This window comes from Podarcis cretensis, assembly GCF_951804945.1.
Source record: "Podarcis cretensis genome assembly, chromosome: 6".
Taxonomy (NCBI): Eukaryota; Metazoa; Chordata; class Lepidosauria; order Squamata; family Lacertidae; genus Podarcis; species Podarcis cretensis.
In genome coordinates, this window is record NC_137175.1 from 21,843,283 (window position 1) to 21,866,650 (window position 23,368).

At 39.9% G+C, this 23,368-nt stretch overlaps 1 protein-coding gene and 1 long non-coding RNA gene across 3 annotated transcripts in view; one reads left to right on the top strand and one right to left on the bottom strand.

Annotated features, from left to right (window-relative positions):
- The window catches only part of LOC307218103, a 32,227-nt gene extending 9,949 nt beyond the window's left edge, over nucleotides 1-22,278 (bottom strand). The window contains exons 1-3 of one of the 2 annotated variants that reach the window (XR_013839772.1): nucleotides 19,944-22,278; nucleotides 17,790-17,863; nucleotides 13,401-14,153 (exon numbers count right to left, since the gene is read on the bottom strand). This is a non-coding gene — a long non-coding RNA (uncharacterized lncRNA). Of the gene's footprint in view, nucleotides 1-2,555; nucleotides 2,684-13,400; nucleotides 14,154-17,789; nucleotides 17,864-19,943 lie in introns of those variants that run through there. The other variant, XR_013839771.1, reaches the window with a different exon arrangement.
- Nucleotides 1-23,368, top strand: part of SULF2 (sulfatase 2) — a 280,685-nt gene that overhangs the window by 70,688 nt on the left and 186,629 nt on the right. The window contains exon 3 of the mRNA XM_079979106.1: nucleotides 13,290-13,394. The gene's annotated coding sequence lies outside the window, so the exon portion shown is untranslated. The remainder of the gene's footprint in view (nucleotides 1-13,289; nucleotides 13,395-23,368) is intronic.

The window sequence follows — 23,368 nt, forward strand, 5'->3', positions numbered from 1 at the left end:
AGGCTTTTAGCTTGGCACTTAATAGGCTGATGGGCAGGTTGTTAATTAGAATTGACTGAAATATTCCCTCTGGCTGATATTTCCACTGTGGTTCTCTATGCTGTACATCTTGCCTGCCTATGTGTATAATTAACAATTAATGTAATGAAGTGATGGGAACCTTCACACTTTTAATATTTCTAAATACGTTGTCTTCATACGCATGAAAAATATCTTGCCTACAGAGTCTTTCCTGGAAGATCCATACAGATATTTTAAGACTCTGATTACAAAAAAAAAAAAAACCCAAACCATCTCTCTCCCCCCCCTCTCGGTCCCCCCCCCTTTCTTGTTTGACCTTCTGGGTCATGGACAGCATTATGTAAGAACTGGCTGTATCAAAGGTAAGGTTTTGTTGTGGTAGCTTCCCCACACTCTCAGAATTTCTAACTTTTTGGCTATTTTCCCACATAGAGGCAGTGTGCATCCATATGGCCTTCCTCCTTGGGTGTGGAGCCTTTTCCCAGATATGGACTGCAACCCTTTCCCTCCCATGTCCAGTACTGGCTCCAGGCTTTAGTGGTCCATTGAGCAAGGTGTCTTCAGTGGACCCAACTCCTTTCTCATGGTGTTGCTACCGCCCAGTTGCTTGCCTTCTTCCTGTGGACCCAACCCACACCATCACCACTGGGAGGGAAGGGGTGAAACAAGTGGAAGGCACTCCTCCCTTTTTTGCTGTTGTCACTCCTCCTTTACTCAGGACAATGACAGCAAGAAGAAAGAGGCCCCAGCAAGGGCCCCAGGTTTTGTGGGTTAGCAGTGGGCTCCCTGCTCATATATGCTAGTCCTGTTGAAGCCTATGCATATGGAATCCCTATTCACAACGCAGTTTCCCATCCACCCCAAAAAAGGTGGAGGGGCAGAGAAAATGAAAAAGGTATTTCTTCCTCCCCAAAGAATTCCCAAATGCCCACTGTCCTAGGGGGCGGCCCTTCCAAAATGGCCAACAGGTAGTTGTTGACAGTGCCTCCATGTATGTTTATCTCCGTGTGTTTTCCCCTTGGGTTATAGCTTGCAACCTGCTTGTACAAACGTGTTTTAACTTTTAGCTGGAGCTATAGTCAAAAACCAGATGCAAGAAGCCCGTACGTAACATCCGGTAACTATACATATTTGCTGAAGGAATTTTAAGGTAGCTGTCAAGGAAGAAGATCTCAGTCTGTGTGTGTATTTCTGTAAGCAATCTTTCCACACCTCACAGGGGAAACCTGTCATCATTTCAAATGTAGTGTTACTAATGGGAAGCCACATTCAAAAGCACCTTGTTTTTAAAATAAACTTTAAGGGTTTATCATATTTAGTTTATCATATGGAATGCTGATGCATCAAAATGCTTTGGCATCCATATATATATATATATATATATATGTATATGTATATGTATATATGTGTGTGTGTGTGTGTGTGTATATATATGTATATTTTATATATATATATATATATATATATATATATATATATATATATATATATATATATATAGTTGCTTCTTACGGCACTTCCAGATAGTTGTTATTTGGGGATGAGATTCATTCACATGCCAGTAAATTTAGATTGTGCAATTATGGTTGAGTGGGAGGTCTTGCACAACAAACGCACTTCTCCAAAAGATCAGACTTCTTTGTGATAATGAAAGTGATGGGAAAATGTGCAGAACAGTGTGGGATAATACTTACTCTGATGCAACATGATCTAACCACTCTGCAAACAAAAAGGAATGAATGCTCAATGAACAGGTTGGTCAGAAGCACCCTTAGAAACAAGCAAAATCGCAAGAGCGCTTAATCTGTTGCTGCGCTCTATTTCATACTGTAGGTGAGAAGCGTATACACACACATTTTAAAATAATAATCAGCCTACTTATACAGGTGAAAACTAGACAAAACCCTTTTACTGATCCTTCATATTATTGCATCATAATTTGCATACAGACCTCATAACTTTACAATTCTGGTTGTTTATTTATTCCACATCTGTTGCTGCCCTTCTAGTGCTTAGCTTTTATTGTACATTGTATCTGTTTATTCTACACAACCTGTTTTAGTAAATGATCTTCATATGGTGGATAAAGTTCTGTCACTGTTGTTGTTTTCTTAAAGAAATGTAAGAGTTCCACAAAGAAGCCCTGGAGGCCCTAATTAATGGGTATTTTTTTGGCTTGTAACAAAGATATATTGCCTAATATTACATTCCTTGCAGTCATATGCTAATTAAAAGGCGTAGTATATACAATTGCTCTCCATCAAAGTGATTGAAAGCTTACAAAGATGCTTTCTTTTGCCTGTGGGGAGGATAGAAGACACCATCAGTCACCATGACTGTGCCTTAGGAATGAATGCTCCTGTTTTGGATGTAAACTTTTCTTAGGCATTTAAAAGGCTTGAAGGTGTTTCATTTCCTAATTCTGTATGCAGTCATCATGTACCGTATCTTCTTATAACAAGCTATTATGGTGACAAGGAAGGTCTCAACAGACTAATATCCGCATTGTTTTAAATGAATACACAAATGCATACCTGATGTTCTTGATGACGGCATTGTTGACTCTGCCAAGAATCCAAGAGACCATGTAGACAAGATTTGGCTTCTGTGGTCTGCCTTTCTGTCTGTCTTTCAATATATGCTGATGCAGCTCTCTGTTAATCTGCTTTCAAAAGTAAAATGGGTGAGGTTAGAAAGACTCATTCATAACAATGTTAGGACTCAGAAACCTAATGGCATGCTGTCAAGTTCTAAAGCTCAAGTTGTTGCGGACATACAATAACCTTGTATGATTGCCACCCCTTATTTTTTTCATATCATTTTTATTAGTTTTACAATAATACTTTCCATTGCAATATCTCCTCTTATATTATACATTTTGGCTTTTTAGGGCCCTGACTTCCTTCAAACCTTCCTTACGATTTTCTATCTTTTATTTCAAATTTCTCATTTTCACTATTTAACCATTGCTTTAAAATCAAAAACATTAAAACATCATACATTCTTATTCTTATCTGCAGTGGTTTTTGTCGGTAATTCCTCTTGTTTCCACTTCTGTGCTAATAAAATTCTTGCGGCCGTTGTTGCGTATAGGAAAAGCTTAATATCTTGTCTGTTAATTTCTGTACCTACAATTCCCAGTAAAAATGCTTCTGGTTTTTTAACATATGTATACTTCAACATTTTCTTAATCTCATTATATATCATATCCCAGAAGCCTTTCACTTTCTTACATTCCCACCACATATGTTAAAAGTTATGTTCTTTTTCTGCCACCCCTTATAATTTGATATTTTGTGCCTTATTGAAGAGTAACCTTATTTGCAACACAGAGTGTTCTGTGATACAATATGCTTCCATGTGTAATAGCTGAGGAATTCTCTCTCTGCACCTTAAATTATTTTCCCAAACTACAGTCAAAACCAACATGGAGGGCAGTATTCACCAAATGAATCCTGTCAGCAGAAGGTGTATTTGGGGGTGGGGGGCACATATCAGCCTGTGCACTAGGCTGAGAGCTTGTAGTGGCACCCCAATGGCCATTAAGTGGATTATCCATGGGAACAGAGGAGCCTGCCCACCCACATATGCCTGCTATGGATCTTGTCTAGTACCTTCAGCATCTGCTATGAGAACCTGCCAGCGAAATATAACAAAATGCAAGCACAAATTACAAGCCACAGATACTGCAAAAGCTCCACATCACAGAGGCCAGTCATAGAATCATAGAGTTGGAAGAGACCACAAGGGCCATCGAGTCCAACCCCCTGCCAAGCAGGAAACACCATCAGAGCACTCCTGACATATGGTTGTCAAGCCTCTGCTTAAAGACCTCCAAAGAAGGAGACTCCACCACACTCCTTGGCAGCAAATTCCACTGTCGAACAGCTCTTACTGTCAGGAAGTTCTTCCTAATGTTTAGGTGGAATCTTCTTTCTTGTAGTTTGGAACCATTGCTCCGTGTCCGCTTCTCTGGAGCAGCAGAAAACAACCTTTCTCCCTCCTCTATGTGACATCCTTTTATATATTTGAACATGGAATTCTTATCCAGCCCTGTCAACCAGCAGCTAATCTTTGTGCATAACCAGGTAACAGAGGAGGTAGCATGCTTCTGAATACCTGTTGCTGGAAACAACAGAGGGGGGGGGGTGCTCTTGAGCTCAGGTCCTGCTTGCATGCTTCCCATGAGCCACTGTGAGAACAGGATGCTGAAGAATTTGGGACACTGACCTGTTCCATTAGGGGTCTTCTTCTGTTCTGTTCTTAAGTGTGGGAAGAATGCCCAGAGATGGATCTCCCAACAGACTGACTAACTATATCCATCTATTGTAAATTAAACACTGTAAAACCCTAGTTCCTTGATCAATCTTGCATGAGCTAACTTAAGGATTTAATGGATGGGCTAATTGATGGTTTTTGTCACATAATGGAATAATGGTAGCTTGATTCATTTAAGCATTATCTTTGTTAAAAACAGTATTTTTGCCCCCAGGCCACTTGATTTAACACACCTGGCACTTAAGCGCTGCAGACATACTTTGTCAACTAATTGCTATATATAATGTTTTCCCTTCTGTACTAATTTTAAAGACAGCAAAACATGTTGCCAAATTACAGGTTAGTTTTATGTGCTACTGCTATTAATGTGCATGATTAGGCATGATTAATAGAAGGTGTGTTAACTTTTTTTGTGGGCCAATGGAAAATTATAGAAACATGGTACACTTTATAATATCATTGCATTCTTTTGATGCACTGCAGAATGGCAGGGTGGCTCTGAGTTGTAAAACCTATGCATCCTTTTAATGGAATGCTTTTATGAGAAGTTGTTCATCTGCTCTACTGGCCTACTTGTAGTTTAACACAACCCAGGTGTTTATATTATACACAATGGTGTTTTGTATTACAAATTTAGTTCCTAAATTATTGTGCCTTTTGCTAAGCTTCTACAAAGCAAACACCCAGATTAAGTGTTTACATTTGATGCTCATCAGATCTGCAGATGACACCAAACTGGGAGGAGTAACCAGTGCTGCTGAAGACAGAACCAGGATTCAAAATTACCTAAACAGATTGGAGAACTGCGCCCAAACTAATTAAATGGATTTCAGTAGGGACAAATGTAAGGTTCTGCACTTAGGCTGTAAGAACCAGCTGCACATATATAAGATGGGGGGGACACCTGGCTTGCCAGTAGTACATGTGGGAAGGATCTAGGGGTCTTCGTAGACCACAAGCTTAACATCAATCAACAATGTGATGCAGCAGCAGCAGCAAAAAAAGAAAAAAGCTAATGCTCTTCTTGACTGCATCAACAAAAGTATAGTGTCCAGATCTGTCTTCTCCTGACTGCTGTGGTCATCAACTGAGGTCCTCTTAGGTATTTCATTAATGCAGTTCCTCTGTCTTCTCATGTCTTCAGACAGGACCTTCTTGGTGATTGTGCCTCACCTTCAGAACTCCCTCCCAAAGGGAGGGTCATCCTGCTCTTAATCACCTTTCGTTGAAGGTGAAGACCTTCCTTTTAGAAAGAGCATTTAATAAGACACATGTAAGCCCTCTTTTATGCTATGGTTAATTATGCTAGAAATAGTTTTGCTGCTACTTTTAAGGATTTTTTTTTATGTCATTGCTTTTATGCTATCAATTGAACTCCCTTGTTTTAATTATACACCTTTAGGTGCCAGGCAAAAACATTCCTTTTTAACCAGGCCTTGGGTTGATCTGATTTACATCTCCTATGCCCTTTTAAAATGTGTTTTTTTGGGGGGGGGGCTATTGGGTTATTTTTATTATGTATTTTGTGGTTTTATAGCTTGGTTTTATTCTATGAACTGCCCTGAGATCTCTGGGTATAGGGCGGTATATAAATTCAATAAAAATAATAATAAAATAATAATAATATATATTGTTAGCTGCCTTGGACTATTTTTAGGAATGGTGGGCTAAACCTATGAATGAATGAATGAATGAATGAATGAATGAATGAATGAGTAAATAAATAAATAAAGCCTTTGCTAAGTGCATTATCATTAATCTTATTTCCTTTCTACCCATTGCTGCAACCTGAGAGTCCAATCACATCACTGAATTCACATGCATTTGGAGATTGTAAGCTGAGTGATAACAAAAGTCTGAACTCATGCTCTATCCAGGTCACAGAGTCTGCTAAACCTTACTCCTTTTCTATTCATGCACTCAGCTTCCTTCTCAGTTGCTGTAAAAGCACCAAGTTTCAAAACACAGTGAGAACTCCTTTACATTTGTTTACAAAATTCACCTGAGTTGGTAGCAATCACTTTCATAAAGCCACTGCCTTAGGTGTTGAAGAAAGCAATACAATTTTTGCAACTTCAATTTTGTCTGTAAAAGGGAATCCATATCCTGTTCCAGGTAAGTCCAGCACCAAAGAAGGGAATTGCGCTAAATCCCTGGCAGAACAACGGTAGCATAGCTTTGCTGAATGCAGCAGAGCTGCTGTCAAACATGTCCACAAGGATATAACACAGTCTCTACTGTGCTCTCCTTCAAACATACACTGACTCCTTTACTGATATTTCTGCATGGTTTGCCCCACCCACACCCCATATTCTTCTTTTTTTTAAGCTTACATTTCATTTTAGATATATCCCATTAATACTCCATTGCTAGGGATGGGTGCAGATTCTATCTTGTCTTGAGGTCAAGTCTGCTTGCCATAATAGAAATTGGGTCCTTAGAGTTGTGGCACCTACACTTTGGAATTCCCTCCCGTTAAATATCAGACACGCTTCATCTTTGTTGTCTTTTCAGTGTCTACTGCAAAACTTCCTTTCCCAACAAGCAAAACAGGTCAGTACGAAGAGAAAGTGGGCAAAGTGAACAATAAAACAATCTGAAGTAACATATTTACAGTTCACAATATCTAAAATCAGTTAGCCTAACATTGTCTTTTCTTATTTTATCTTTTTGTAAGCCACTTTGAGGGTTTTTTGTGTTCATTTTTACAATCAAGCAGTGTATAACTTTTATGAAATAAATGAATAAAGGCTTTTCCAGGATTTGTGGGGACCCAAGAATAACTCCACCTGTGTAAGCTTTTTTAAAAAAACTAAGGCTACCATTTCGGTTTGCAGTGCAAATAATTCAAGCTGCAGCATGAGAAGTCATGGGTTAATTGCGTTCCCTGATCACCTAGCTGTCAGCTAATGCTCAGTTATTATGCACAACTACAGAAGTTAAAAACGGCACGAAAATTGCTACCTTACCTATTAAATAGGTGGAGTCGGAAGCAAGTGGTTCCTTCCGAATAATTCATCTGACAGGCTTCTACAGCATTGAGAGATGTGTGGAGCCGTCATTGCCCCAAGCTTCCATTGCCTGGATTTACTAAATTGCTAATATTGTTCTAAGCAGTAGAGATTATGACAACTTATTATTTTCTTTGAGAATTCTACCCAGTGGCGTTATACTTGGCATTGAAGGGATCACTTTGAAAAGCTTGCGTGTTTGTCCCTTAATAGTTGGTAAGCTATTATCATCCTCCTAACTTTTCATTATAATGTAAATAAAGACTTTAACCATGTTGCTACAAATTTGGTTTCATTAGAGTCCTGTGATAGTTGGGTAAGAGCTGTGCATCTGCTGCTGTTACATCAAACCCCTACATATATAGGAAAATAGGACACTTCCTTTTCTTTAGGCCCTGTTGTGCACCTGTGATGATGATGTAGTCTGCACAGCAGACCCGCTAAGGCACATTGTTGGATTATGGAATTCGCTTAAACAAGTTGTGGTGATGGCCACCAATTTAAGCTTTAAAAGGAGATTAGACAAATTCATGGAGGATAAGGTTACCAATGGCTGCAACTGAACACAAGTTCTAGGATCAGATGTACCCTGTTACTGATACCAGGAGAGTTCTATTGCACTCATCTCTTGCTTGTGGGCTTCCCTTAGGCATATAGTGGGTCCTCTGTGGGAGACAGTAAGCTGGGCTAGATAGGTCTTTGGTCTGATCCATCTGGGCTCATGTTGACTCAACTTTGTGGTCCTTCCCACATGTACTACTGGCAAGGCAGGTGTCTCCCATCCTATATTTGTTCATTTAATTACTCCTGCCCAAGATTATTCCTACCTTACATTTATCCTTACTGAAATTAAAGCTGTTGGTTCTGGCCCAGTTCTCAAATCTGTTTAGGTCATATTGAATCCTAATAGCATCCAAAGTTGTATAGACACTTTCTCGTCCTAGGGTAGCTCCAGGGCCCAGGACCGTGAAGTTTCTCCACTCACATTTCTCTGTTTAGCTGTCTCCAACTTGTCTGCCTTTTCTCTGCTTTCTTTGCTGCCTCTGAGGTTGTGGTAAGGTTGCCGCTAAACCTCAGTTATCTGCTGGTGCTGCATTTGTTGATACCACTGCTTGCCTCTCTCCGTGCATCCCGCCTTAAGCTTTTTATGTGTTTACGCCCAGCTGTGTTAGATCTTGCGAGAGGCAGTGGTTAGGGCTTCACCAAGTTGCTCTAAGTATCCTTTCACTGGTCACTGTGCATTACACAGAAGCTACCTTATCTGAGATTGCTCAGGCAAAGGTGCTTTTAGAGAACAAAAAGAGTCCATTCCACAGGGCTACTTCCTGAATAACTGATATGCCTTTTAAATTGGCAATTAAAGCTTTAGTCAATTTTAATTACACCAATAAATCTGTTAAAGCTTGTAGCCTACAGAATATTTATTCCAATGACATGAAGTCTAATATGCCTGCCACAGTAGTGCAAGAGAACGGAGGAGCACATTGACTGCCTCTTAGATCTGGAAAATCACAGTATTGTCAGGACACAAGGTCACAAACATGTATCTAAAGAAATTGCAAAACAAATCAAAGGAAAGATATGGAAACTATGTAGCCGCCTTTTTTCATCCCATTTGAATGTGCTTTTCAACAAGTTAATTGTTGCTGTATTTTAACTATAGTGTGTTTGTTTTACTTAGCATGTTTATCCTCTGATGTTGCATATGGAGTGAGTGAGTCATGCATGCAAGGGGAAAATGTTTTAAAATCCAGTTTAATGCAATGTTTCTTTTAGTGTTACCTTCCTTTTCCTTCTTCATTTAAAATTTAACTAATTCTTGCCCAAGTAGACAAACAGACAGCAAATGAAAAGTTTTCATTCCATTTCCATCAAAGATTTAGCAACAGATGGGTTAGAGGGATGTCTTGTTGCTAGGGCATGTGTGCCTTTGCAAAACCAAACAATAACATTTCTAGTGATGTACAGCATGCCGAGTTGTGATCATAAATAATTGAAACAAAACAGCTGTTCTCCAACGCAAGACATTCCATGAGGAAAGCAGCACTGCTATCCTTTACAATGGGGGTTATTTACTTACCCATTTGTGGTGAGATTTTCTGTCATTTGGTCTAAGGTACTATACTATAGATATAGATATAGCTTTTGATATTGCTGTATTTACCCAAAATACTTGTTTGGAAGAAAAAAAAAGTTGAAAGCCATTCCTGAAATTGTACTGAGCAAAATTATTTGTATAATTATGCAAAACTATTATGTATAATTGCAAAATTATAAATTTTGCAAAGGTATAAGAATTATCAACACTTAACAACAATAGGAAATAAACTAGCTCGGGGATTACCTACTGAAATGCCAAATCTAGCCACTAGAGTGATTTTATCTGGTCCCTGGTGACTGTCAAATTTGAATCCAGTATGTTTACCCACAGCTTGAAATGAAAGATGCATTTAGGTTGTAGGAATATATTTTCACACTTTAATGCCCCATCTCTCTCTTGCATTTTATATGTAATGTGTAGATAACATATAAATGTTTGTATTTGAATGCTAATGCTATACCTGAGGATGTGCACTACAGTACTGTGAAATTCTTGCCGCTACACAAAAACAGCTTTATTATGGAGTCTGGAAACTTCTAAGGCAACCATAAATGTACTTCTGGCCCCCAGAACACTATCATAAGTAGCTCCCAAGAATGTAAAGAGGCTAGCATTCTTGGCCATGAAGGCAGGGGTGTGCGTTAGTGTGAAAGAGAGAGAATATTATCATAGATGAGTTATCAGTTTGGCCACATGTCATAAATGGAGCATGAATGTAATAATTGTTCTCCATAGTAAAGGCAATTTATTGCTGAGGATTAATTTCCCAGAGAGAGGTTCTGAATATGAATTTCATGGCTGCTTGTTAGACAGGAGTAGCTTCTTGCCAAATATTTCAGAAGATGACAAATTAATTGCTACTGGGTTTTTAATCTCAGAAAGGTGATTCACAGATAATAAATCTGAACGATACCTTAACCATGGATGGCAAAAATCTGTCAAGTTCAGCCTTATTTACATACAGACTAAATATGTAGGTTGGGATGGGAAAGCACAATGAATTTTCTTCTCCTGCTTCTCCACCCCTAGTATGAGTTGCATGGAGGGCCCTTGCTTGAGGAAGGCATCTGTAGGAATGTTTTAAAACATGCATAAAACAATATAAACATACTTGGAATCTCATCAATAAAGATTAGTGGGCAAGATTCACCTAAAAAGGGCTTCTGCTTGAGAAATGGGGTTTCTCCTCTTCTTTCCCATATGTACCCCCGAAATTGGTTTAGGGAGGGGGTTGGGAAATACCCCAGAACATTGTGCAGGGGGAGGAAGATACAATGGTATCTCAGGTTACAGATGCTTCAGGTTACAGACTCTGCTAACCCAGAAATAGTACCTCGGGTTAAGAACTTTGCTTCAGGATGAGAACAGAAATCGTGTGGCGTTGGTGCGGCGGCAGTGGGAGGCCCCATTAGCTAAAGTGGTACCTCAGGTTAAGAACAGTTTCAGGTTAAGAACGGACCTCCAGAATGAATTAAGTTCTTAACCCAAGGTACCACTGTAATTCTATGTGGCAAGCTGCAGTGCAGGACATTTGTAATAGTCTGATATTTAATTCAATTGAGTGAAATTGGTTGCGGGGTCCACATTTCTGTGTATTATCACTGAAATTTCTGTATATTTGTTAGCAAATTTGCATTAGCCCTGCATTCCCTTCCTCCAGTTTGTAAATGTGTTATTGTCTCTCCTGGTGGATGGGTGCTGCCTTTTTTTTTTTTAACCGGAGCATAGTACTTTCTAATATACATAGTCAATAATCACTGAGCAGCCCCCTCTGGCATCATATTATTTATCTTTGACCTGGAATTCCATTTGCTTGTGAGGGTATGTGAGGCCTGTTTGAGGGGGCCCTCAGCAAAGTGCCTCCTGGGATGGGGTCACTTCCAAGTTGGTATCCTCTAGGTCAGGTTCAAATTCAGGTAAATGGGCAGAGCTACGAAGGTACATTTTACCTTTGTTCACTAAGCTAGTTTCTGTGCAGAGAAACAAGAGGCATAGGAATTCAAGAACACATTCCAGTGAAGCAAAAACATTTGGGGGTATGAAGCAGGCCCTGTAAGTGGTGATACTAAGGGGGTGTGGTGTGGCCATATTTCACCCCTGGGCACACACACACACAAAGCAGAGCAAGTATACCTATGCACATCCATCAAATGCTGGGCAATTACAGTGCATCTTCATTACAAGATGGTGTCAGTATGAAGCTGTCTAGTACCCAGTGAAATAAAGGAACTGAAGCACATAATCACTGATTCGCTCCACCCCTGGTTCAAATAAACAAATGAAATAAATCCATATTACTTTTGAGAGAAGAACACCCACATTTATTTTAGTGGCAGAGTTTTGCATTCATTACTATGTTATCTGAGAGATTTAATCAAGCTGCAAAATTTAGTGTCATTCTTGTTCATCACGAACGCAATTTCGACAGGCAATTTGCAATGACTCTTCATATAATAAATCTTTTGAGATTTATATGCAAAGATAAATGGCTACTGCACTTCTTTTACTCTTTGGGAAAATGGTACCAGAAAAGAAGAAAGCAATCTCAGCAATATATTTAAGATTCCTGAGTGGCTGTAGCTGACTAGCATAGCTCTGGGCATGCTCAGTGATATGCATGAAATAAAAAAAGATTACCTTTGTAAATTTCAGAGCTTCTTTACATTTTGTAAAGAGATATTAAACAAGACTACATTTCCATGGAGACAAGGTGGACAAGTGCCAGTTTTTACCCTTAGAAGGACTCACAGTGTTGCTCTGATTATCTGGATTAATATGGGGCTCATCTGCAAGACAGAAGTGCTGACTTTCCTGCTGCCAAGTTTGACATTTTAATGATACCTGCTTTTTCATTTTGGTTTTTCAAAAGCCGTATTGAAATTATGCTCTGGCAACTACATAGCTCAGCAGAAATATTAGGATACCCTAAGTATGAAGTATATTTCATCATAATCTGAAAGGGGGCATAGGGAGACAGATGGAAAACAATCAGAAAGCTTGTACAGATAACTAAAATACATCCATTTGGCTTTCCTACTTCTGCAACTCAAATGAAAGAGATTGACTAATGAGGTGGAGCATTATCCATATGGAGGAAGGTTCGAGAGGCTGGAGTTTCTTAAATTAGAAAACATTAAGCCTAAAGAGGAACATGATGATAGTGGCTTATCAATGGCAAGTAGAGAGTGAATAATGGAGATGTTATCGAAGTTGGATCTAGGGGAGCGCAACTGGTGTCGTCGCACCAGGTGCAGAGCTTCTGGAGCACTGCAGCTATGACATCCAATGGAAGGCAAAAGGTAGGGGGAGGGTGCCACATTTTGACATCGCACAGGCCCCACTGAAGTATGAGACATCAAGGTCCGCCATTGATGTTATTCTATTTTGTTTCAAATGCAAAAGCGCCTAGCGGTACAATATGGTGGTAGGTTTGGGACAAACAAAGGAACCTACTACATAATTAATAGATAGATTATGTATATTGGATGCCTTCAGTAAACAGATAAATAGGTAAAATAGAAGACAACCTCTGTTTTTTGCTCCATCACATTATTGCCAGGTTTATTGCCTCTGAACATTCCATGAGATATTCTAGAAGCATCTAGTTGGCCACTTTCGAGAAAGAGTGTTAGAATGTATTTATATTCATTCATATATATATATATATATATATATATATATGCAACTCACTGTCTTCATTCTCTAAAATGCACACCCTATATGCATTTTAAGCAAAAAATTTAATGCATTGAGAAGGGATGTGAATCTGCAATATGGAAGAGGCAGGGAGAGAGAGGTTGGGAAAATGCCAGTGATATTACTTCTCTCTAACTTTTCAGGCACGTGTAAATGTAATCTCTCTTCCTTGCTTTATTCAGGTTCTGCACTTTTCATCCATACCTATTCAGGCACCTTGGAAAAAATCTGTTGCCTTTCCCTGCTTGTATGTCCATTACAGACACTTCCTTAGGAATGAATTGAAGGTAAGTCTTTAAATGAGTTGCTCATGTTTAATGCAGGATTACATGAACTGTGAGTGATAGGAAACAAAAGGCAAAATCTGTATAAAGATGCTTTTGCAATGCTTTTCACCTGCTGTACCTCATGTTACTTGCATGCACACACACACAAATGGAATCAGTTAAAGAATGAAAATTGAAGAGTGTGTCAACAAGTAAAAAATAGATGTGATCTAATCTCACATTTTGCAATGTCAAAGAGATGTCACAGAGTCAACTATATAATTTTTTGTAGACATCTAAAGGCAGCCCTGTTTCAGGAAGCTGTTAATATTTGATTTGTTTGTTTTGTTTGTATTCTTGTTGGAAGCCACCCAGAATGGCTGGGGCAACCCAGTCAGATGGGCAAGGTATAAGAAATATTATTATTATTAAGAAGGTGATCTATTACTGCATGCAAATGCTTCCAATGGTGCTTGTTAAATGTGTAAATTGGTATTTAATACTGCATTTGCAGTATTTCTTTTTGAATCTAACTTACATACAAATTATGTTACCATGTTTCATGGCCTTAAAGAGCCAGATTTTGCATTCTCTGAAGAAATGAACTGTTAAGCAAATACAGTTAGCATCCAAATACACAAGTCACGAGTCAAATGACCTAGTTTGCTCTGTTGCTCGGTATCATCCTAGCTTCTTGGCTTCAGTAGTCACCTTTCATGTATGTTCCCTCTGACCTCTCACTTTAATGTATCTTCAGTGTTAATGTATCTTCAGCTGACCCTAGTAAAAGCAATTAAAAGACTGCCAGTTAATGTTATTTCAGAGGGTGAAGGCAAATAATCCTAGAAGACTTATAGCAAGAAAAGAGCTTGGGCTGAGGCTGTTTTCTGTATGGAAGACATATAACAAGAACGTTCAATTGGAAATGCTAGTTCTGTCTGTGGCATCTTCAGTTTACCTCAGACCTTGATCACGAATAGAGAAAATTCTATGGTAATTCCATGACTCATTGTGGTGTGAATCAGCTAACACTTAGATCCCGGACATAAACTAATAAGTGTGCCAATTAGACTTACTCTCACTAAAGTCCTTCTGGATTGAGGATGTAGTTTTCTAAAACATAGTTTTCATATTGTGTTCTTTCCACTTTATTAGATGAACATTTATGTGGCACTGCACCAAGTGAAGATCTCTCATGTTTGCCTCAGTTCCAAGTACAGGTTTTCTCTTAAACAGGATTTAGCCTAGAGTGTACATTTTTTCCAGTAACAAAAGCATCTCCAAAAATGAGTCATACTCTTTGGCTGAGCCTAATATTAGACGCTTGAGAAAGCATCTGATTGTTCACTGTGGGAACAGGATGCTGGACTATATTGTAGATGGGCCATTGGCCTGAACCAGGTTCTTCTTATGTTCAGCCACACTGTGTACATGTTGCTGTTTCTGAACCAACTTCAAAGGCAGACCCACATGGAACCTTGTTGGCCTACTTAACTTAATTAGGAACTATAGCTCTGGTAGATTACAAGCTTCAGATGCAGAAGATCCCATTTTCTGTCCCTCATGTATTCCCTTAAAGAGTAGTAGGATGATGCGAAAGATGCCATCTCCTGAGACCCTGGAGAGCTACAGTCAGCTAGGCAATGCCAAGCTAAATGGACAAACACTTTGTATAGGGCAGCATCCTATCCCTGTTTCCACTGCCTAAGGAGTATTGTATCTGGGCAGCCAGGCAGATGCTTCCTGTCATGTGTTGGAGTTCTAAAATGATGCTCCCAATATGCTGCAAGGATAAATAAATAAAATGGCCTGCCAGATCCCCTTTTGGTTTTTGCACAAGATGTGCAACCTCTTATTCTTTTTTTTACAGAGGTCAAGTTTAGTACAATGTTTTAGAAAAAAATGAAAGCTTCACACACATCCTCTTTGGATGATCTACATCATTTTTTATTTTTATAATCATAGATATTGTGTTTTTGGGTTGTTGTGTCAGTTGCAATCCTACTTGTACTTGCATAATTTGTGCTTCTCTAACTCCAAGGGCAAAAAGGAATAGGGTGCTCATCTGTGCTTCAAAATCAAGTCTATTTAGACCTCCGTATGCCCTTGAAGCTATGATTAAAGAAAGCTGGATTAAAAGAAATGGAGGCCGTGTACAAAGTCCTATTTTGGTGCTTCATATGCCTCAGACCTATAAAACTATTGTAGGTCAACTTTCCCCCCCTAGTGTAATAGAAGCCAGGGCTTTGAAATGAGGTGCTGCCAATCTTGTTTGTGTGTATTATGGAGCTCCAAGAGCTTTGGAGCACTTTTGCCTCTAGTGTAGAACACTGAGCTGGAGAGCAAGCAGTAGCACAGCATGAAACCCAAGCAGGTGTGCTGACCTAACTCATTGCCCTGACCAAGCCTGCATTCCCATCTTGCCTCTTTCCAGCAGATTCACAAACCTAGTTACATGTGTTCATTGCAGTGCCTATGCAAAGGTTGGTCATCCATCCATTATTATCATTTTCAACATGCCCTTGCCCATACAGACAAGCCTACAAAAATGCATCCATGAGCACATTCCCTTCTTTCTTGTGCACTCCATCCTGCCCTAACCCCTGAGATCTTTTGCAATACCTACAATGCTACCCATCTTCTCCTCTGCCTTGTACTATCAAGTCTGATTTATGGGTATTTCATGATTTTGCTGTTTTATATTATTTTGATCGATTGCATTTATTGAGGTGTTCACTTATAAGTTTCAATAATACAGTATGATAACCTACATTTGCATAATGTAGGTTATTGGAAATGCCCTGGGCCTTTGCACAGCATGACACTCAATGGTTGGCAATAGGGACATAAATTAATGGCCTTTAATGATCAGGAGTTACACCAAGCTTCTAAAAATGGTTGTGAGTGCAAACCAATCATGATTGAATAAGCAGTATGGATAGCAGTATGCGGATGATACCCAGCTCTACCTCTCTTTCAAATCAGAACCAGTGAAGGCGGTGAAGGTCCTGTGTGAGTGTCTGGAGGCGGTTGGAGGATGGATGGCGGCTAACAGATTGAGATTGAATCCTGACAAGACAGAAGTACTGTTTCTGGGGGACAGGAGGCGGGCAGGTGTGGAGGACTCCCTGGTCCTGAATGGGGTAACTGTGCCCCTGAAGGACCAGGTGCGCAGCCTGGGAGTCATTTTGGACTCACAGCTGTCCATGGAGGCACAGGTTAAATCCGTGTCCAGGGCAGCTGTGTACCAGCTCCATCTGGTACGCAGGCTGAGACCCTATCTGCCTGTGGACTGCCTCACCAGAGTGGTGCATGCTCTGGTTATCTCCCGCTTGGATTACTGCAATGCACTCTACGTGGGGCTACCTTTGAAGGTGACCCGGAAACTACAACTAATCCAGAACGCAGCAGCCAGACTGGTGACAGGGAGCGGCCACCGAGACCATATAACACCGGTCTTGAAAGACCTACATTGGCTCCCAGTACGTTTCCGAGCACAATTCAAAGTGTTGGTGCTGACCTTTAAAGCCCTAAACGGCCTCGGTCCAGTATACCTGAAGGAGCGTCTCCACCCCCATTGTTCTACCCGGACACTGAGGTCCAGCACCAAGGGCCTTCTGGCGGTTCCCTCACTGCTAGAAGCCAAGTTACAGGGAACCAGGCAGAGGGCCTTTTCGGTAGTGGCGCCCTCCTTGTGGAATGCCCTCCCACCAGATGTCAAAGAGAACAACAACTACCAGACTTTTAGAAGACATCTGAAGGCAGCCCTGTTCAGGGATGCTTTTAATGTTTGATGTATCATAGTATTTTAATATTCTTTTGGAAGCCGCCCAGAGTGGCTGGGGAGGCCCAGCCAGATGGGCGGGGTATAAATAATAAATTATTATTATTAAATTATTATTATTAGAATTTTCTGATAATTTCAATGTTGAGTGCATCCAAACTGATTTTTTTTTTCTAATTCCCATCTTGGAATTAGAAGTTTGGAAGTGAGGGGTTTGGGTTTTTCTACTACTACTTCTAAAAATATGAAGAATTATTGCATGTAATGTGTATTATTATACACATTACTATATGTATAATGTAAGCCTACAGACTCCAGGTTTCCTAAAGTAACTGACACATTAAAAATACATATAACCATGCATATATATTTAAATGCTTATGTATTAATACTGATAGAATTATGCTGAAATTCAGAAAGAATAAATCTATATAGTTAACCAGATTTCATTGTGCATTGCAATAATATTTGAATAGGGCACATTTTTTGCATTCTTGTGAATATCAGGAAAACTGAAGAGAAAATTTTGGAGCTTTAAAAGTTTTGCATGCATATATCATTCCAGGCAACTTGGATAAAAGAAGTCAATGAAAACCAATTAACTACAGACTGATTAAAAGGCATTCCCCTACCTCCACCAGAGAATTATAAAGTCTAGTAGTCATTCGGTAAATCTTAAGTGCATCTATCAAGCATCCACTGCAAACTAAGCAAATAGACACCAGTATGTTGTTAACTTTTACTCCAATTCTGTTGCATCTTATTTCTTATTTGTATTTACTGAAATGTGCATAATTCAACAGGGTACTTTTGAAGCTGGTTCATAGGTGCATTGTCATCTTAATGATTGTATTCCTTTGTAATTTGCATGAGTCAATGATCCGTACAGATCCATACTGTGTACAGAACTTTCATATTATTTCCTGTGCTCTCAAACATAATGATGGAGTCAGTTACGAGTGACCAAGGGATGAGAAACAGAGGAATATATATATGCTGGTGATGACCTTCAAACCTTTAAATCAGGGGTGGGGAAACATCCAGTTTTGTGAGCTAATATCCAGCTAATATCTTTGTTGCTTTGTAACATTTGAATCAGGAGAGGCTTTGCCTTTCCTAAACTGGTGCCTGGATACTGCCATGGGTTGGATGAAAGATGATAAACTGTGATTGAATCTTGACAAGATGGAGGCCCTGTGGATGGCTAATTCCCAAGTCTGGGAATTAGATTGTGTACCAGCTCTAGATGGGGTCACATTGCATTTGAAGTAGCATACTTTGGGGGTGATCCTAGATTGACTGTCATTAGAATCCCTGGTGATGTCAGTGTCTTGGGGTGCCCATAATTAATTTGTGTTGGTGTGCCAACTAGGATCATTCGTAGACAGCATAGTCTTGTCATGGTGATTCATGCATTGGTAACCTCCCAATTAGATTACTTTAATGCACTGCCATTGGCTCCACTCCTGTGCCTGATTCGGTAGTTGCAAACAGCATAAATGCAGCTACTGAGGCAAACAGATTTGCACATAATCACACCAGCGTGAAAAGTTCTGCGCTGGGCACCTATTAGCTACCAAGCCAAGTTTGACATTATTTTATTGATACTTAGTCCTAAAAAACTTGAGACCAGGATACCTTCTCTAGTACAGGCCAGGCCAGTCATATGATCTTTGAGGAAATCTTGCTGATTGTTCCATAATACCACTTGTGACAAAGCAATAACAAGCCTTCTTGGTGTTAGCACCCAACCTCTGAAACACGTTCCCAATTTTGTACACTGCTCAGTTTTATTTGTGATGTACAGTAGCATTTCTATCCAGTTTTTGAGGTAATTGGATGTTGTTCATAGTTTTTTTAATTGAATTCTTATTGTAAAGTGTTTAAGAATTTTTATATTTAATGGTAAAGGTAAAGGGACCCCTGACAATTAGGTCCAGTCGTGACCGACTCTGGGGTTGCGGCACTCATTTCGCTCTATAGGCCGAGGGAGCCAGCGTTTGTCCACAGACAGCTTCCGGGTCAGGTGGCCAGCATGACTAAGCCGCTTATGGCGAACCAGAGCAGCGCACAGAAATGCTGTTTACCTTTCCGCCAGAGCGGTACCTATTTATCTACTTGCACTTTGACATGCTTTCAAACTGCTAGGTTGGCAGGAGCAGGGACCGAGCAACGGGAGCTCACCCCGTCTCGGGGATTCGAACCGCTGACCTTCTGATAGGCAAGTCCTAGGCTCTGTGGTTTAATCCACAGCGCCACCCACATCCCTTATATTTAATGGTATATGTTATAAAAAGAATGAATTTCAAATTAGTGAAACAAGTCAAGTTATTTGGAGAAACTCTGGCTTAATCAGAAGTCAATGCCACACTTGTTAACAAAGAACAATGGTTAGAAATTGAAGGTTTCCCATCTGTATAAATCTGTTTTCTGTTATCTTTAGAAGTGTGTGTGTGTGTGTGTGTGTGTGTGTACGTGTACAGGCTTAAATAAACCCTGCTTATCTCACAGGACTTTAGTAACAAAAGAGGAGATTTAGAACGAGAATTAATTACATTAATGATGCTGTTTGAATGTTAATACATCAGTGTCTTTCAGATTGCATTTTACATCCTTTGATAAAGCATGCTCCTAAGAATTAACATTTTTATCTTCATCAGCTTCCTAGTGCAATTAAACTATTGGATTTCAGTGGCTGGAAAGCATCTTTAATAAAGTACACCATGTCAGAAAATGTATTCAGGTGTTAATGCTGGTGATTTTTTTTGCCAGTAAACTCTGCTTACCTGAGCTTATCCATGCTGTCTTGCACTGCTCTAAATGTTAAAGTAGCTTTTCTTTATTTCCCTTTGGCAGAATGATTTAGCTCATACGCAGCAGACGGTGTTCAATGCATGTTTATTTATGTTTATCTACACTTTGTTCTTCCATGCAACAAACTATTAATCTTCTAGGGAGATGGTCCCTTTTTTCCTTGTCCTGCACCAGCTGCAGTTCTTGTAGATAAGATGGCAGTGTACCAAAAAATTGTAAACCTCATGCATCATCCCACAATTTTGCTTGTCTGTTGCTTTAACTCCATGGACGTAAGAATGTACTGCACTTCCTGAGAAGACTATGGCAAATTATTTATATTTAAAAGGTTTTGCTGCAGACTTTCTTTTTTTTCTGGTTGCTTCATCGAAAACATTGGGGAAACCATACATTACAAGCTACTGCTGCCTTCTTCCAGGTTTTCAGAGTTGCTGTGTCCTATACCTGTGGCATCAGCTCCTGCTTATGGACAACGTTGCTTCTTCTGCAATGTTCAAATCTGGTTGAAAAATATGTAGTACTTGCAGGTCTTCCTTTCTTTGATATACCGTAGGTCTGATTAAACGGGATGGGGAGTGCTGGATATTAAAGCAGAAGCCTGGTCAAAAAGTGTTCTATTATTATGAAATAAAAATAATTGGACCCATCTTGGTGAAATTTGACATGGAGTACCTGTGTTGTGACTAATATAAACTGGCAAAATCCAAGCAAAAATCCATTAAGGAATGGCTAAGATGCAGCAGTTCAGATATGTCCCCTTGAAGAGCAAAGTTCTCCTGGTTGTGACCATATAGCACACACCCATACCATAGCATACATTGTGTTTTTCCTTTTGCCAATTTGGAGTCCATGAAAAGGTAAAGGAAATTGCTGGAACCTTGACCTTCCTGACTTACTGAAAATCTATTGTGTACTCATAAAAATATGAGGTCTTTTGTTTGCATCTGCCTGTCTCAAGAGGCAATCAAGTATACCTCCTGGGGTGAAGTCAGACCACAGAAGAATCACAGTGCCTGCTGTAGCTGCAGAGACCAGTAACTACTGCCTCCCTCATTGCTTTTGCTGCACTAGCAGCACTGAAGTGACCTCTCTGGGGTGCAAGCCTGGGCAGTGTGTATGGAGGCTCCTTGGCTGCCCAGACAACAAGACCGCCTCCCCTCTCAGCCTTGCTGATGTGGTCCAAAGGAAAGCAGAGCAATACATTTGGCAATAATTTGGCTACAAGAGTTGCTGCAAGGAGGAGTATAAGTCTCCAACAAACTGTAGGGACTCTACTTTGGATTTGTGTAGGGTTTGCTCCTTAGCCTTCTCTTCTCCCAAAGATAGCCCGCATGGTAGCAGATAATGGATTTTTCCTTGGGGTGAGCATTTCTCACAAATGAGTATACCCACAAGGCAGTGGAGGTTTAGGATCAGAGTTTTGTATCTCCTAGGTCAGGCTTCCTCAACTTCGACCCTCCAGATGTTTTGAGACTACAATTCCCAGCATCCCTGACCACTGGTCCTGGTAGCTAGGGATCATGGGAGTTGTAGGCCAAAAACATCTGGAGGGGTGAGGTTGAGGAAGCCTGTCCCAGGTGGACTACCTTCCCAGATTGACTAGCCCCATCTGCCCCTCACTTCCTTCTACAGAATGTGCAGAAACCATCTTCTTGACCATTGGACCCACTATTAGTCTTGTCCATTCAATCCATTGTAGCCTGTCTTTGCATGCAGGGGAAGTCCCTAACTCACTGAGGGTTTGATACCCACTGTCTACCCTCACCTGCTTTAGCTGTCCAGTCAAAGCTATTCCTGAGGGTGGCTGCTGTTGCATGCTGACAGCTTCTAGGAGCCACAGGTGATAGCTGAATGCAACAGAGGAAACCAACACAACAGTTGTGCTAGCGGAAACTCATTACACAACAGATTGTGCAATCTATTGTGCAATAACCTAACCAGCAAACAGCTTATGCATTCTCGTGTACAACAACATTTTGCAGCAGAAGAAGCATATTGCTAATGATTTTAAGTGAGCATTGCTGTGGAGGTAGGGGGTGATTAACAAAATCACTCCTCCTGGCAAACTGGGAATATCCTCCCACACACCCAAGTTTAGGATATTCCACCATTCTTCAGCAGACTTTCTTTTTCTTTGAGAAAAATAAGTGGCTCACGTAAATGTGAACAAGCTTCAGTAATAAACAGAGAAAACTGTAACAAAATAACATGATGAAAGAAACTAAATAAAACAACATGAGGCAAGTCTGAGGCAAGAAGCAAGAAGAGGCAGTTCGTCCCTCTTAACTGGCATTCTTAACGGAACACACATTGAAGGGAGGGGCTGATTCCGAAACATAACACACAAGCCCTGCCCACCATATACAAAGTACTTTACTATTCAAATTTGGTCCCAGTGTTTTTCTTACAAGCACTACATTGGCTACAACATAATTTTATTGATTTATTTGAATTTTTCAGTGTACAATTTTGTACACTCATTTTCCCCATCAAGCATGCTGGGGGTTTTTAACACTGAAACTGCAGAACTTCAGAGAGGTACAAAATCCTATTGATATAAGTCTGGGATCAGCAAAGTTCACATTAAAATATGAACCAAACTTCATTTCTCCTTGATACTAATTAGTAAGCTGGTGGTTTTAGGCTCTGATGTGAAGTCAAAGTTCAATATGGAATAGAATAGTAAGGAAACAAATTCTCATGCCCCTCTAGCTTTTCCAGATTTTCTGCCAGATATGTTCCAGACAAAATACCCAGGTTTCTTTATTTCGGGAAATATTTTAATCCAACTAGAAGGAAGCTATTCGGTACTCTAAGCATGTATCTGAACTAAAGCATGACTTTTTTGTTTCAGATTAATTGAATAATATCTATCAGGAATAGGGAAAATATGCTTAACATTTATTTCTGGTGACTATTAACCTTTAAAAGGTTACTTTGTGATCCCAGGCTAATTCTTCTCCGCAAGAAAAGTATAATGGAGGCTATAAACCGTCTTGTTCTGAGAACTGGAGAATCTGTGAATACTAAAAGTCTAGTCATAACACTAGTAAGGACCATCAGCTCGCTCCATAGAGCAAAGCACACTTTGTGATATACCAGATAATTGTTCTCCTTTTAAAATGCTAATTGTGCAACTTTCAAGAGCTCTTAATAGGCTTATGCTCTGAGAAGTTGATTTGAATGTTACTTAGCTGTTGAGAGTAATAGAAATGATACCCCTCGAGTCCCAGGCAATACAACAGCTGCAGTTTGTACTTTAGGAAGCAAGCAAGCAACCTATTCTGGTTGGTTCAAATCAGGTCAACTGTTCCTCTGGCTTAATACTGTCCAGGGTCAAAGTTTTTTCCTAGCTCTCCAACATAATGCCCTTTAACTGGTTTATAATCAGTATGCA